Here is a 13,817-nt window from a genome sequence, read left to right as displayed (position 1 = left end):
TTGTACCTGGTGTTTTGGTTATAGCTTTTTATGTGAAATGTATAGAAAAGCAAGACTTAAGTTGAAAAAGAAATACACAGCAGTTTCTATCCCTGTCCCTAATCCTTGAGAAATCATCTCAATGACAGATTCAATTCTGGAAGCAAGGATTCTTGTACTACAATCTTTGTGTTTATTTACTGCCCTCTAGAAAGAGCAGCAAAGACTCTCTTTTGGACATGTTTGAGCAATCATACAAAGCTTTTACACTTTATCCATCCCCTTCATGACAACTGCAGAGGTCAAAACAGGTCCCTAACCAGCTGTACCAGCACACTCCATGGTGGGAAGATGGCACAGAGAAAAGTTGTCCTGCTCCTTCTCTTTCCACTTCAGCTCATGCTTGTCACTTAGGAGTTTGCCACTTAAAGGCTTTGCTGCTCGGTGAGATCAAAAGCATCTTTAACTAGATCAAAGACAGAGGCAGATAGGATGCGTGGAATGCAAAGCAACAGCCAAAAGCACCATGAACATGGTGCTTGTCTCATGAATGTTCCAATATTGGCCAATCTGCATCTTCCAGAACCTTATTTAGCCTGGCCCTATTGTCACTTGTCAGATGGCAATGCTGTGGCAGGTGGTGAGGACAGCAGATGGAAAATGAGGAAGCAATGCTGTGGTTGGCCTGAATGGAGGGTGAATAGGGCAGGGTGGATGTGGAAACACCAGGAGTGGCAGAAGAAAGGCTGTAAGAGTGACTTGGGGTGATGGCCCAGATGAGCAGGCTGTCAAAACTGTGTCTGTGGCCAGCTTCTCAAGGACACAGAGAGAGAAGAGTAAGTCAAAGTTAGCAGATGGCCTCCAGCTGAAGACCCACAGACTGCATTTTTTCATCTGTGGCCTGGCTCTTCTGGAGTTAGCATATTACCAGAGAGAAGAAATGCCACCTCTGGCCTGATGCTGTGACATCTGGCTGGATTATGAAGGATTAGTCTTGGGAACGGACATGACAGGATTACCTGAGAAGTAATTACCTGACAGGATTACCTGAGAAGATTACCTGGAGAGAAACTGATGACTCTGACTGAAGTAAGAGTTCTGTTCAGCAGCAACCAGTGTCCTCCTTTCATGTCACCTGTATAAGTGCACATCAAAGGCCTATCTTGTGCTTTGTAGAGCAGTGAAACACTCTTTGCTGTAGAACATAAGAACTGAATCACGCCACACTGCAGCAGGATATTCTCTCTTACTGCTCCATCGCCATCTGGTAAGTCTGCTCTCTCCAAAGTGACACAAAAAGGAACAATGGAATGTGCACCACATCCGAACTTGTACTGAGGAGGACAAGCCTTGTTTGTGACAATATGAGTTCTTTGGTACCTTGTCTCACGGAAAGTAAGTTAAGAGCAAAAAAATCTATCTTTCTGATAAATTCATGGATAATTCTCTTCTTCCTTCATTCCCAGTGAGGCTGGCCTGATGTAGTTAAACTTTTGCACACTCAATGTTCCCTTCTGAAATGAACTGCATGGATGCCTTGATCTCTCTTGAAATGGCAGTTTCACAAGTGCCCCCAGGTGATACCTCCTTCCTTCTGATGGTGTTACAGACTGAAGGGAAGTGATCTTTCTTACGAGGAGCATTGCCCATCTGAGGCTTTTCAAGTATAGTAAGCTCAGCGTATATTACCATAGTCCTTTCAGGAGGTCAATGAAGAAGTTTTTCTTTCCTCTTATCACTGTCTCCCTGAACACCTGGAAAGATCTCTGTGTTTCCAGAGAATATCTGCTAGAGTTCTCAACTGGTCACTTTCTCTTCAGAACTTGTTCTGGCATCTTTATGCCATTATTGCACAAGGAATTTCTGAAGGAATATAATGCCAACTTGCATGTCAGATAGCATTAAGTCCAAATATAGCACACACCCCTGCAAGCTGTGCCTAGACCCTAGTGCAAAGCTAATCCACTTACAACCACAAAATCCAGAGCCACACTCCTGAAGGCTGATAGCTACTAGCCCTCAATTTAGATATCTAAAGGTTAGGCATTGTCTTTGCTCTAGTCCTTAGTAACACTTTACTCTCACTGTAGAAAAGTAGTCACCTTCACAGGGGGTTTTATCTCACAAGCTTATCTACATTTAGGTTCCTGCAAATATTCTTGTTCTACCAGACCCTAGAATACATGTTGTGAGGATTTGAGGTGTCAAGCAACAGGAGCAGAGGAAATGGTTCCAAGCTGCCCCAGGGGAGGCTCAGGCTGGATCTCAGGAAGTGTTTCTGCACAGAAAGGGTTTTCAGACATTGGAAGAGGCTGCCCAGGGCAGTGCTGGAGTCACCATCCCTGGGGGTGTTCAAGCAGCATGGACCTGGTGCTTAGGGTTTAGCGTTGATCCTGCAGTGCTGGGTGGAGGATTGGACTGGATGAGCTTGGAGGGCTCTTCCAATCACACGTCTGTTCTGTGATTCTGTGATCACAGATCCAAAGCATAGCACCATACAAAGCTACTGTGAAGAAAACTCACCTTGTCCCAGCTGAAACCAGTAGAGAGGGCATCCCAGCATGGTGGCTGCACAAGATCACCACAATCTATTTTGTGTAAGTGGAAACAGTAGATGAAATTTTCAGTGGAGAGACCAACAGCAACTTTCCTGCAAGCTAACAAAGATGTCACCAATATTTATTCTCTGTAGAGGTAACAAGGGACTTGCACACATAGGCCTTCACCCACACCTGGAAGGCAGTTTTCCTTGTTGTTAATAACCTCCAATATTAACCAGCTTTGTTCATAGCTCAGCTCATAAAGTTTCAGAAATAACTTTTTCCTCTGCTGTCCCATGCCCCAAAGGTGGCACTAACCCAAAGAGCCTCCTTGCCTTCTGTTTACAGAGTGCCTCATCTAGCAGAGCAACTTTAATGAAGTCCCAGGTCACTTTGTTTCATTAGCTCTAGTCACAGGCAGCACAAAGTTGTTTCTCACTGTGAAGGGGTTGTACAGATGAGGTGTGTTAACGAGGCCAGGGGAACTCCATTTGAACCCAAGACTTTGACAAATTAGAAGAGTACAAGTAACACTGTGGGAACTTCATGCTGCTGTCTGACCAGATGATGAGTTAGAGCTGGTGGAGTAGAATGCACCTTACTGCAGTTCCCAAGTCTCATCATGCAAATGAAGTGCAAAGGGTATTGCTACATTCCTTATCAACACTTCTAATTAGTGACCTTATTAAGCACTTCTCTGAGAGCTATCTTTTGCACCACAAAAGAGTCTCTGGTGGGTGACTTCACAGAATCAAAACAGAGTCATTGGGTAGGAAAGGACTCTCAAAGATCATCTTGCCCAACTCCCTTGCAATCAGCACCTGCTCCAACTAGAACAGGCTGCTCCTGGTCCCATCAAATTTGACCCTGAATGTCTCCAGGGCTGGGACATAGAATCATAGAATCATAGACTCAGTCAGGGTTGGAAGGAACCACAGGGATCATCCAGTTCCAACCCCCCTGCCGTGGGCAGGGACACCTCACACCACAGCAGGCTGGCCAGAGCCTCATCCAGCCTGGCCTTAAACACCTCCAGGGATGAGGCCTCAGCCACCTCCCTGGACAACCCATTCCAGGCTCTCACCACTCTCATGGGGAAGAACTTCTTCCTCACATCCAGCCTGAATCTCCCCACTTCCAGCTTTATTCCATTCCCCCTAGTCCTATCACTATCTGATAGCCTAAAAAGTCCCTCCCCAGCTTTCTTGTAGCCCCCTTCAGATATTGAAAGGCCACAAGAAGGTCACGTTGGAGCCTTCTCTTCTCCAGACTGAACAGCCCTAACTTTCTCAGTCTGTTCTCATAGGAGAGGTGCTCCAGCCCTCTGATCATCTTGGTGACCCTTCTCTGGACACCTTCCAGCATGTCCATATCCCTCTTGTAATAGGGGCTCCAGAACTGGACACAGTACTCCAGGTGGGGTCTCACCAGAGCTGAGTAGAGGGGGAGAATCACCTCCCTTGACCTGCTGGCCACACTTCTCTTGATGCAGCCCAGGATCTGCTTGGCTTTCTGGGCTGCAAGTGCACATTGACAGCTCCTGTTGAGCATCCTCCACCTCTCTAGGTAAACTACCCTCTGTGCTGGGTTACACCCATCCTGGATGGGGCTGAAAGAACCCAGTCCCCAGGTGGACAAAACAAACTTAATCCAGGTGGGACTTGGTTCCTTCCCCCCCAGGAGAAGGGGTCCCCTGGCTCAAAGGAGGTCTATTCCACTCCCCCTTCCTGCCCAGCAAGCCTATCACAGGGCAGACATCTCGCTGCTTGCTCTCTTTCCTGCCTCATCCGCTCAAAAGAACATCGCTGCTGCCGCTGCCTCCTCCACTGACCATGTGGCCAGGGTCTGCTTCTTCCAACTGAAGCCACTCGCATCCAGGGGAACACAAGGTTATCCAGGCTGGATTTTGTATATTTTCCCATTTACCCTCATTCCTTACCTTTGTGAACACTCCCTGTTACTGATATATATATATAGATATATATATATAGAGAGAGAGATATATATATTGTTCTTCCAAACCGATTCCAGACTACTTCTTCTCTCCCCTACCCCTTTTTTTTTTTTTTTTTTTTTTTTTTGCCTTTCCTTCCTCTCTACTTTGCTGGGAAAAATGGAGGGAGGGAAAGAATCTCAATCTGTTATCTTTTGAGCTCCTAAACTCCAGCCATAGCTCAAACCACCACAGTATTTTTGGGACTTCCGACGTGAGGCTTGGAAAATAATATTTTGTTTGAAAAGTAATACTTGATTGGGAAAGAAGAGTTTGGAACTAGAGATGTTAATTTTACAAACTCTTAAAGTTCAATTTTTTGGATGGGCTGTTGGCTGGATCTTTTGGACCCATATGCATAAACTAATAACTTACCATGTGATTTGGTTAATGATAGAGATGCTGCTCAACTGGGTAAAAACCTTACCGATTCAGTTTTGCATGTACCTCTTGAATTCCATCAACTTTACTGGCAGAGGGAACTTCTCAAACTTCTATGACATAAAGAATTTTTCTGAAGCCTATTATGAAACTAACCATGTAGATAAAAATGTTTTCGGAGGAAAATGGCACTATATAATAATATGTTCTATAGGCTTAAATGTAATCTTGATAATCGAATCAGCTCTGTCTGCTTGGGGAGGGCATTAAGAGCTCTCTGCAGAGGGACAATAGGCTCAAGGAAGTCTTTTGTAAGCCTTGATGGCCGAGGGGTGGAGAGCTGTAAGCACTGCAGACACTGTGATAATGTTTATGAAAACAGGAGGGAGGGGTCTGGCTGCAGTGACTGCTGTCCAGCCCTACAGGGGCTGGCCCAGCCGGAGGCCTACCCCCGAGGGTTTGACCCCCCCACCAACAGCTTCACACCTAATCCCTGATGCTTCTACACAGAGTTTATCTAGCACCGGTCACCACACGCAGGAAAAAGATGCAAAAATCAGCTCCAAACACGGATGGTGAAGAAGGCACCTCAGCAGGACCCAGCACATCTCAGAACCCACCAGCAGATGGAGAGGACTCAGATCAGGAGATCATAACCATCACATCTCTGCCCAGAAAAGAATTAAGGCAAACTCGTCTGGACTACGCACGGAGAGAGGGTGAGACAATACTAAACTGGACCCTAAAATGTTGGGATGAGGGTGCAGAAACTGTAGATCTAGATAAGAGGGAGGCAAAGCTTCTAGGCTCCCTGTCTCATGATGCCGGTCTGGATAAAGAATTAGCAAAACTCGATGGAACACACACTCTCTGGGCCTGGATTACTAATGCTATAAAGTGCAGGTACCCTACCAGAGAGGATTTGCCTTGGGCCCCAATTAAATGGACGGCTATGGAACAGGGCATTCGGTACCTGAGACAGATGGCTGTGCTGGAGATCATCTATGGAAATGGCCAGCTCCCCTTGGACCCAGATCAGGTGTCCATGAAACGGTCCTTAGTAAAGAAACTCACCCAGGGTGCCCCTCAAAGATATGCACACACACTAGGAGGGATGCTTCTGACTGGACAGGATGGAAGTCCTAAAACTGTGGGTGAGTTTGCTAGTGACCTGAGGGAATATGAGGACAGTGTCAGTCACAGGCCCGTAATCTCAGCCATAGAGGCTATGACTAAAGACATCATCAAAGAGATTAAGGCCTCCAAGCCTGAACTGTAGAACGGGATGACTCCTCTTCTCCTCCTTCACCTTCTCCATCAGAATGGATCCATGTTTCAGCCATCAGGAATAAACGTCATTCTCCTCCCCCTAGGAGATCACCCCAAGCTAATCAGGTGATGTCAAGGGTGGCTCTGTGGAGAGCTCTCTGTGACCATGGGGAAAACATGAACCACTGGGATGGCCAACCCACTTCTGCACTCTGGGCCAGAGTACGGGAACTGCAAGGTGGCCCCAATGGGAATAACTCGCCCAGGAGAAGGGCAGCCCCAGTTTCCCAGGGTGGTTCCTCCCGTTCAAGAGACCCTTCTCCCAGTAACACAGGGCCCTGTGACAAATGTGGGCATCGCCGCCAGCATTAGAGGTGCCCTGCCTCCAGCCAGGCGGAGGTCAGGGACAACAGAGTGTACTGGGATGTGTTTGTGAAATGGCCTGGCACTTCAGAAGCCCTGAAGTACCGAGCTCTGGTGGACACAGGGGCCCAATGCACCCTAATACCATCAAGCTACAGAGGGACCGAGCCCATAACCATTCAAGGGGTCACAGGGGGCTCACAAGATCTGACTGTACTGCAGGCTGAGATAAGCCTGACTGGGAATGAGTGGGGAAAACACACCATAGTGACTGGTCCAGATGCACCTTGCATTCTTGGCATTGACTTTCTGCGGGAGGGATGTTTTAAGGACCCTAAGGGGCACAAGTGGGCATTTGGGGTAGCAGCTGTAGGGACTGCAGACAGGGAACAGCTGTCTGCCATGCCTGAGCTGTCAGATGACTCCTCCGTAGTTGGCAGCCATAAGGTGCAGGATTTGAAGTTACCAATTGCTTCTCGCATAGTGCATCGCAGGCAATACAGGACCAACCGAGACTCTCTGCACCCCATACATCAACTGATTCGACGACTGGAGAGCCAGAAGGTAATCAGCAAAGCTCATTCACCTTTCAACAGCCCAATATGGCCAGTGGGGAAGGCAAACGGGGAATGGAGATTGACTGTGGACTACCGTGGCCTGAATGAAGTGACTCCTCCGATGAGTGCTGCTGTGCCAGACATGTTGGAGCTCCAGTACGAACTGGAATCGAAGGGGGCCAAGTGGTATGCCACAACAGACATTGCTAATGCTTTCTTCTCCATTCCCATTGCAGAAGAATGTAGGCCACAGTTTGCTTTCACCTGGAGAGGTGTCCAATATCAATGGAATTGTCTCCCCCAGGGGTGGAAACACAGTTCTACCATCTGCCATGAAGTGATCCAAACTGCACTGGAGAAGGGTGGAGCCCCTGAGCACCTGCAGTTCATTGATGACATCATTGTATGGGGTGAGACAGCAGAGGAGGTCTATCAGAAGGGTAAGAGGATAATCGATATCCTGTTGGAGGCTGGCTTTGCCATAAAGAGAAGCAAGGTAAAAGGGCCTGCCAGAGAGATCCAGTTTCTGGGAGTTCGATGGCAAGATGGCGGTTGCCACATCCCTCAGGATGTGGTGAATAAGGTAGCCACTATGGTGCAACCCACTAGTAAGAAAGAGACACAATCCTTCTTGGGGCTTGTGGGCTTCTGGAAAATGGACATTCCCGGGTATAGTCAAATAGTGAAACCCCTCTTCCATGTAACACGGAAGAAAAATAGTTTTGTGTGGGGATCTGAGCAACAGGTAGCATTTGACCAGATAAAACGAGAAGTGGTCCATGCTATGGCTCTGGGACCTGTTCGAACTGGGCCAGAGATCAAGAATGTGCTGTATACTGCGGCTGGTGAGAGTGGTCCTACGTGGAGTTTGTGGCAGAAAGCTCCTGGTGAGACAAGGGGCAGGCCCCTAGGTTTCTGGAGTAAGGGGTACAAAGGTTCTGAGGCCAACTACACTGCAACAGAAAAGGAAATCCTAGCTGCCTATGAGGGAGTCTGAGCTGCTTCTGAGGTAATTGGGACCAAGTCACCACTCCTTTTAGCTCCAAGGCTTCCAGTCCTGACTTGGATGTTTAAAGGGAGGGGCTCAACCCCACACCATGCCACAGATGCCACCTGGAGTAAATGGATGGCCCTGATAACTCAGCGAGCTCTAATGGGGAAAACAGTGACCCATGCTGAGGAGGCTCCCTCCTGTAATGACCTAGGGCTATGCTCTATTCACAGATGGATCTTGCCGTCCTGTAGGGAGCAAGCGGAGATGGAAGGCAGCTGTCTGGAGCCCAACAAGGCAAGTGGCAGAAGCAAGGGACGGAGAAGGCGAATCCAGTCAGTATGCAGAGGTAAAAGCTGTCCAGCTGGCCCTGGATATAGCAAACCAGGAGAACTGGCTGGTGCTTTACCTATATACTGACTCCTGGATGGTAGCAAATGCCTTGTGGGGGTGGCTGAAGGAATGGCAGAAGAACGGATGGCAGAGGAAAGGAAAGGCTGTCTGGGCCACAGACCTGTAGCAAGACATTGCTGCCCATCTGGACAAGCTGCCAATAAAGGTACGGCACATCGATGCACACATTCCCAAAAGCAGAGCCACTGAGGAACACCAGCACAACCACCAAGCAGATCTGGCTGCTAAAATCTCCCAGATAGACTTGGACTGGGAACACAAGGGTGAGCTATTTCTAGCTCACTGGGCCCATGACACTTCAGGTCACCAAAGGAGAGATGCCACACACCCGTGGGCTCGGGACAGGTCAGTGGACATATCCATGGAAGCCATTTAAGTACGGAGAGGCCTGGCATATCGACTACATCACCCTTCCTCGATCTCACAGTGGCAAGCAGTAGGTACTGACCATGGTGGAGGCAAGCACAGGGTGGCTGGAAACCTACCCAGTACCTCATGCCACTGCCCGCAACACCATCCTGGGCCTGGAGAGACACGTCCTGTGGAGACACGGCACCCCAGAGAGGATCGAGTTGGACAATGGAACCCACTTCAAGAACCATCTCACAAGGGCAAAGGAACATGGGATTGAATGGATTTACCATATCCCATATCATGCACCAGCTGCAGGGAAGGTTGAATGCTACAATGGCTTGCTAAAGACCACCCTAAAAGCCACAGGGGGTGAAACCTTTAGGAACTGGGGAAAAAAACCTAGCTCAGGCCACTTGGTTAGTCAATAGCAGAGGGTCTGTAAATCGAGCTGGTCCTGCCCAGTCCAATCTGCTGCAAACAGTAGATGGAAATGGAGTTCCTGTAATCTATAAGAAAAACCTACTAGGAAAATCAGTATGGGTTTTCCCTGCTGCTGATGGGGGCAAACCAACCCGAGGGGTGGTCTCTGCTGAGGGGCCTGGTCACACATACTGGGTCATGCTAGAGACTGGGGATATTCAATGTGTCCCACAACGAAACGTGACTTTGGCTCAGAGGGTAACACCAATTAATGTAATATAATCACTGTATAATAGTTGTTAAAAAGTTGTTAAAAGTTTTCTTTCCTAGTTTGGTAACAACCTGGTGTCCAGGATCCAATGTGAACCCACTGCACACAGGCACCAGCCCAGAGGACTTTTACATCATCACACCTACACCTGTTCCTGCTTTCCCACAGCAAAAGACTGTTCCTGCTTCCCCTACAGCAATAGACTGTTCCTGATCCCCCTTCAGAGACAAAGACTGTTTCCTGTTTTTCCTTATTCTTCTCCACATTCCTGCCCAGCTCAAACACCTGCATCAACTGGCACTGGAGATAGAGACTGCCCTGAGAGAGAGATAGCTTGGATAAAGAAGGACTTGCTACAAGAACTCTAATACTCAACACAATTCATGACTGGATAAAGAGACTGTGACAGGAAAGTGGAAGTGGAATAGAGGGGTGGACTGTGGACTGGACCAAAGAAACTTAGTCCAGGTGGGACTTGGTTCCTTCCCCCCCAGGAGAAGAGGTCCCCTGGCTCAAAGGAGGTCTATTCCACTCCCCCTTCCTGCCCAGCAAGCCTATCACAGGGCAGACATCTCGCTGCTTGCTCTCTTTCCTGCCTCATCCGCTCAAAAGAACATCGCTGCTGCCGCTGCCTCCTCCACTGACCATGTGGCCAGGGTCTGCTTCTTCCAACTGAATCCACTCGCATCCAGGGGAACACAAGGTTATCCAGGCTGGATTTTGTATATTTTCCCATTTACCCTCATTCCTTACCTTTGTGAACCCCCCTTGTTACTCATATCTGTCTATCTATCTATCTATCTATCTATCTATCTATCTATCTATCTATCTATCTAACTATCTATCTTTCTTGTTGTTAAAAATTTACCTCTTCTACTTCCAAACCAATTCCAGAGTATTTCTTTAGTCAATTTACCTCTTCTCTCCCATACCCCTTTTTTCCCCCTTTCCTCCCTCTCTACCTTGGTGGGAAAAGGGAGGGGGCAGGAATCTCAATCTGTTATCATTTGAGCTCCTAAACTCCAGTCAAAGCTCAAACCAGCACACCCTCATTGTGCAGAACTTCCTCCTAATGTCTAACCTAAATCTGCCCTGCTCTTGTTTAAAGCCATTGTCCCTCATCCTGTCATTACATGCCCTTGGAAACAGTCCCTCCTCAGCTGTCCTGTAGCCCCTTCAGGTACTGGAAGGCTGCTCTAAGATCTCCCTGGAGCCTTCTCTTCTCCCGGCTGAACAACCCCAGCTCTCCCAGCCTGTCTTTGTAGGAGAGCTCCTCCAGCTCTCTGATCACCTTCTCTGCAAACTTGTTCAGAGCCATAACTCTAGCACGTTGAAAGGCAAGGAAACCTGGGGCCAGTAAACCTGTGTCTATGCATTTAGCCATCAGTGAGCACCATCTACAACATCACCTTCCCCTCATGCTTTGTACAAAACTGACCTAAGTGTCAGAGTCAGGGCCTGCTTCCTCTCCCCTCTGCCTCAGGGCCTGCAGCTCCTCTTTTGGTGGCTGTAACATGGTGCTGCAACCTGTGGGCTGCCACCTCCAATAGCTTTATGCACAGTGGTCCCAGCCTGCAGCCAGGTGTTGCAGTCTTTCCCTCAGACACCAGATGCAGCCAGGACATGGGAAGAGAAGGAACACAAACTGCCCAAACAAGACACTTCTGCAACAGTCACAAGGAAAATTTTGCTCCAAAAATGGAGTCCATTAGCTCAAGAGAATATTTTTCTGTTCAAACATAAAAATTGAGCTCTCAAACTGTAGATATTGCAGAGTGTGGCTTTCCTTCAATCGTTACCTCGTCCACATTGTGTATCTGGACACTCTCTGTCCCCTGAAAAGCACTGAAAGCCATTCAACAAGGAAGAAAATACTAGCTACAAACGTAGATACAAAATCACATTCACCTGATTGGAAAAGATGTTAAGGTCATTGAATCCAACCATGACCTAAGATCTCCCTATACACAGCTCTTAGACCATGTCCCTGAGCTCCTCATCCAAACACTTTAAACCCCTCAATGGATGGGGACCCACTACCTCCCTGGGAGGCCTGTGCCAGGGCCTGAGAACCCTTTTGGTGAAGAAATTTTTCCTAACATCCAACCTAAACCTCCCCTGAAGCATCTCAAGGCCATTTCCTTTCACATCTCCTCTAGTTTTTCTGATGATAGTTATCTACAACACTGCTTCCACATTCCTGCATCTAAAAACATAGCTGAGAACATGACTGTGCTTTTCTGTAGGCCCTCTTTGATTGGCCTGTTTCCATTTGACGTGACCTCAATTTGACAAACTTCTATGACAAAATGACTGACCTGGTAAATGAGGGGAGAGCAGTGGTTGTTAGTCTACCTGGACTTGAGTGGGGCTTTCAACACTGCCTCCCATGATATCTTCACAGAGAAGGTGGTATTGTGTAGAGAAATGGCTACAAGATAAAAGGCCACGAGCTGCACAAACCAGCCTTTAGCTATAAACAGGCTGACATGTCCTTGAGAGGCTGATAAGAGAAAGCTTGGCAAAGCAATAAACAGGAGATGAAGCCAGGTGTTGAAACTGCAAGGCAGGAAAACATTGCTGATACCATATTCCAATCAGCATAGAGCAACGGGCGTGTGAGCAATGTATTTTAGCCAGTAGTGAGCTAATGTTATTCACGTGGACAGCACATAATACTATAAAAGCCTGTGTCTTATAATAATAAATGAGCAAGATTCTGAACTCATATTGGGTCTATGTCTTGACTCTGGCTGAGCGGGACTTTAACTTATATTGAGTCCGTGTCCTGACTCTGGACAATCTCCTACATTCTGGGATGCATCTCATCAGGCCCCATGGACTTGTGTATCTTCAGGTTCCTCAGATGATCACACACCTTGTCTGAGCTTACAGGGGGAGGGACCATTTTGTCCTGGTGTCCAATTTGTGGTCCATCAATATGAGGAGAAAAAAAAAAAGTTGTTGAGAGTCTCAGCCTTCTCCTCCATTGATACAAGTTCCCCACTGGGAGCTCCAGGGGGTTACTTTCTTTACCCTTCCTTTCCTGGTTTCTATACCTGTAGAAGACTTTCTTGATTTTCTTTACATCCTTTGTCAAGTTCAGTTCCAGCTGTGCCTTGGCCTTCCTGACCTTGTCCCTACACAGCTGGGCAATGTCCCTACACTCTTCCCAGGATCCCTGTCCCTCCTTTCTTTTCCTGTGAAGCCCCAGCTTGCCCTTTAGTTTGACTAGCAGGCCACAGCTCAACCATGGTGGTCTCTTACCCTCCTTGCCCAATTTCTTACATGTGGGGACTGAGATCTTTTGTGCTCTACAGAAAGTATCCTTAAGGATCTGCCAGCTGTGTTCTGCTCCCTTGTCCCTGAGGGCCATTTCCCATGGGGTCCTATTTACTAACTCCTTGAAGAGTTGAAACTTTGCTTTCCTAAAATTTAGAGTGCTAACTGTGCTTCTTATGGACTTCATCCCCCTTAGGACAGTGACCTGCACTAGCACATGAATGATAGAAACCATGTCTGCATCTAGGGAAAGGAAAGAATACTGCTCACCATGATAATGTCACAACCAATTTCCAGCAGAAGCATTCATGCCAGTACTTCATAACACCCAGCAGGTAAGTTTAGCATCAGAAATAATTTGGGAAAGGGGGTTTTGGCAGCTGATTTATGACTCTTAACATGAGTATTTGGGTGAATAGTAGGTTAAATGAAATCTCCAGAAAGCTGACATAGGGCACCTCATGCAACATTTCTCCTACAAAAAAAGATCAACACTGTAAAATAGAAGAGAGAAATACATTCTGAAGAGCATCTACAGCCTGAAAGGACCTGAGAAGTTTCTTTGTATCTTTTTCCAACACTTGAAAATTACTAATATAAGAAACTACATAAACCCCAAGAAATTTAGTTTACAAAATATTCCAATTTGAGCCTTTAGGATACAACAGAATGCACAAAATAAGAGGGAGGTTAGATACTGTAGTTAATTTAAGAGGCAGTTGCTTACTTCTAACTGGTTTGGTAAAAATATTTGCAATGGATTTTGTAAGAGTTTCCAGTTACCAGATTTCATCTCAGATAAGTACGAGGTTGCAGCTGGTCCCTGTTAAAGCCAGGGGGAATTTTGCCTCTGAATTGCTGCATTGCACTTAGTAACTGATTCATGCTCTTGACTTTATCTTGTGTTCTCATGATAGGATTTGGAGTCTTTTGGAGACTTGTGAAAGTTAAATCTGCCTGCGGAGCTGCATCTCCAGCAGGTACATCTGATAAAGGACCCATT

This window comes from Indicator indicator, chromosome 27, assembly GCF_027791375.1.
Source record: "Indicator indicator isolate 239-I01 chromosome 27, UM_Iind_1.1, whole genome shotgun sequence".
NCBI classification, from domain to species: domain Eukaryota; kingdom Metazoa; phylum Chordata; class Aves; order Piciformes; family Indicatoridae; genus Indicator; species Indicator indicator.
Note: the sequence above shows the minus strand (reverse complement) of the source record.